A 3,138-nucleotide genomic window follows, 5' to 3' on the forward strand; every position below is an offset into this window, starting at 1 on the left:
AGTCCATCCTGCTATCTCCACAGTGAGTTCCAGGACAAGCTGGGCTATGTAGAAAAACCATACCAAAAAAAGGAAAGAATGAAAAAAAGGATGAATTTAAGGTCTAAATATATATGGTTTGCTGTGGATTAGGTTAGGCTGAGTTGGTTTTTTTGTGCCTTTCTAGTGTGTCTTTTACTTGGTCAAGATTACTGGTAGACACAATGTAAGTAATCACATAGAACCCTTGAGCCTGTCATTCCATTGTTTCCTTCTCCTTACAACCATTGGTGGTGCACACCTTTCAAAAGTCAAAATCAAGTTCTCAGGCAGAGTCATGGCCTTAGTCTTACAACATGCTGTCCCCTGGAGCACCCAGCTTCTGAGATGGTGTTACAATCAAAAGAACTATTCTACAGTGCAAAGGAAGCAATGGACCCTGTATGCATCTAGTGAGAAAAAAAAATCCAACATTAACATCTTTTTGCTTTTTCATTCAGTGTGGAATATTTAATTCAGCCCTAGGTTGAGAGTTTTTAGGAATTTTAAAAATCATTTGTTGAACTAAGGGCTTCACTTCTCCTGTGAAGTTTATCATTTCCTGGTATTAGATACAGCTTTTCATTTAATTAATTTTAATACAGTAATTTATTTTTATATTTTCCTCTAATCTTGTCAACCCAGTGTGGATTTTTCTTTTAATAAAGTACAGGGTAAGCTACTTAAAGTGGACTAATTGGACGAAGCTGGGCTTGTCCATCAGAACGGACATTTGAGGGAAGATGGGGGCTGGAGAGGATTGCCAGGGAAAGGGCAGAAAACTCATGCTTAGAATCTCCAAAGGGCCAGAGAGACACGTACATTCGTCAAGTGCAGAGGCTGAAGGTCCGGCACCCCAAAGAGACTTCAGAAAATCAATCTCCCGTGTGGCTTAAGCAGCAAGCCTAACGGCTGCTAGAAAAGAGAGGGGGAAGCTGAGTGGGCTGTAATTCACTGTGCGGTCCTATATGCGCTTGTCCTCTGGTAATATTGTGGAGACAAGCCTAGGCAAATGCATTTTTCGGGTCTCGTTGCTCTTGATCTTTTTTTTTTTTTAATCCTATAGGCAAACCATTATTCTCTTCCTTTCAAAGAATCCTGCCTTCAGTTTCAATGTGACTTCAGGGTAGACTGTGAGGGAGCAAGCACAGGCTAGACTCTGGGGTTTAAAGAATACAATGTGTTCTGTCCAAAAGAAGGTTACATAGTATTGAAATAGAAACCCGAAAACCTCAACCATTCTTGAGCTGAGCCTGCCTGTGCTCATTTAGGCTACTGAGCTAGAGTTAGCAGTTGAGGTCAGCAGTTCCAAAATGAGGCTGTTTACGTTTGCACCACGTATGGACCGTTGTGGAGGACCGCAGACTTTGGCGTGTAGGACATCTTCTGCTTCGGTGTTCTTGGGGGATTAGACTTGTTGGTATAAATGAGACTTTCCAGGGTAAGCTCTGTGTGTTAGCTGATATTATTTGTGAAGACGTGGCAGCAGCAAATGAGGGCCAACCCTGAATGGCTTAAGCCGCAGGAGTCCGTTGGCTGACTTCAAAAACCTCCGCAGCTGTGTGGGTTGTTTCTTCAGCCTCCTGTCCCTCTGCCCTTCCTCTTCGCAGCTGCCTCTCTCAGGCACGTTCTCTTCCTTGGTTTTATCATCACCACCACCACACAGTGGCCACAGGCTACTCCCCAGATCAAATGAGAGATTCTGTTCTCCTAGGGCCCTGAACTCCTACTCCCCACCCACAACCCTGTGCCCATGGACAGGCTTGAGACATAGCGACCAGCCCTGGAGTGTTCCCGAAACTCAAGACAGACAGACCCATATCCCATGCCATGTCACAGGAGGAGTAAGGATGAGAAAGTTGCCTGAGGAGTGCAGAGGAGACAAACGTAGAAGCAGAACCTGTGGGTATGGTACAGAAGAAAGCCGGACTGACACACTAGAGTCTTCCGAAGATCCGCGTTGGCCAAATTTCCCTCTCTGTGCTGAAGCTGTGGTGACATGGACACTACAGGGATTCCACGCAAGAGCAAACCCTGGTTTTGCCAAATACATGTTACAGTAGAATTTATGATTGACCTGTTTAAGTGGCTTTGATTAAAATAATATTTTTCCTAGAGTCTAACTGCTTCCACATTGTCTATTTTGTAGACTCATCTCTAAAATGTCCCACAGATAAATTTGACAAGTGTCAATTATCCAGCAGTTTTCCTTGAGCAGAGATGTCGTTCTTACTACTGTGAACTTGTTCTTCAAGGAAGACTGACCTGATTCAATGTATGTATGTTTATGTGCATACATAGTGGATACATATATATATGTATGTGTGTGTGTTTATATCTCTATATACATATGCATACACACTATATGCATTCACCTATATATCAAATAATATACTTTATAAACATATCTGTATATGAATGCATATGCATCATATATATGTATAAGTATATATGTATAGCATATATATATATGTATATATTCCCAATGCTCAAGAGGCTAAGGCAGTAGTAATGCAAGTTTGCAGCCACATTGCACTACATAGCAAGAATATATGAGTGTTGGGATTATAGGCAAACACTACTGCCCCTGGTTGCCACCACTCTCTGCAAGAGCGTACCTACAGCTCCACCCTTTCTCGGTTCTTCCACTTTCTCCTTGGCAGTCCTCTGACCCTTCCAACCTCAGGGGAAATATGGCTGTGCTAGCAGACAAGGAGGCAGAGGATGTAACGGAAGGGATGGTCAATGACCATAGACAGCAATAGGAGCACGCTGACCTCTGTCCTCATCGATTCCATTTTACTCAGGATTTGAGGCAGGCAAATAGAGTAAGGCTGGGACTTAGAGAAGGAGTGAGTGGCAGATGGTGTTGGCCAGGCAGGCTCAGCGAGCTTACTTGGCAGCGGAAAGGACCTACCTAAAGCTGAAGGTTTTAAGGAGACGGAGGTGTGCCTCAGACAGAGCCCTGTGTAAGGACAGTGGTGATAACTGATCACAGAGATGTGGGAGAGGCAGCCAGGAAGACTTGGTAAATTTGGATAAGGAATTTGGATTTTATTCCAGTGAACCCTTGGGTAAACTTTCGGTACTTCTGGATCTTACTAAAATCTTGACACTCTA

General features: G+C 43.5%; 1 long non-coding RNA gene across 1 annotated transcript; it reads left to right on the top strand.

The window, feature by feature from the left end:
• The first annotated feature begins 1,143 nt into the window (after positions 1-1,143).
• LOC134486678 (uncharacterized) lies at positions 1,144-2,138 on the top strand. Its single transcript, XR_010066019.1, has 2 exons — positions 1,144-1,459; positions 1,733-2,138. It is a non-coding gene; the product is annotated as an uncharacterized LOC134486678 (long non-coding RNA).
• Positions 2,139-3,138: the final 1,000 nt, after the last annotated feature.

This window comes from Rattus norvegicus, chromosome 4, assembly GCF_036323735.1.
Source record: "Rattus norvegicus strain BN/NHsdMcwi chromosome 4, GRCr8, whole genome shotgun sequence".
Lineage (NCBI taxonomy): Eukaryota > Metazoa > Chordata > Mammalia > Rodentia > Muridae > Rattus > Rattus norvegicus.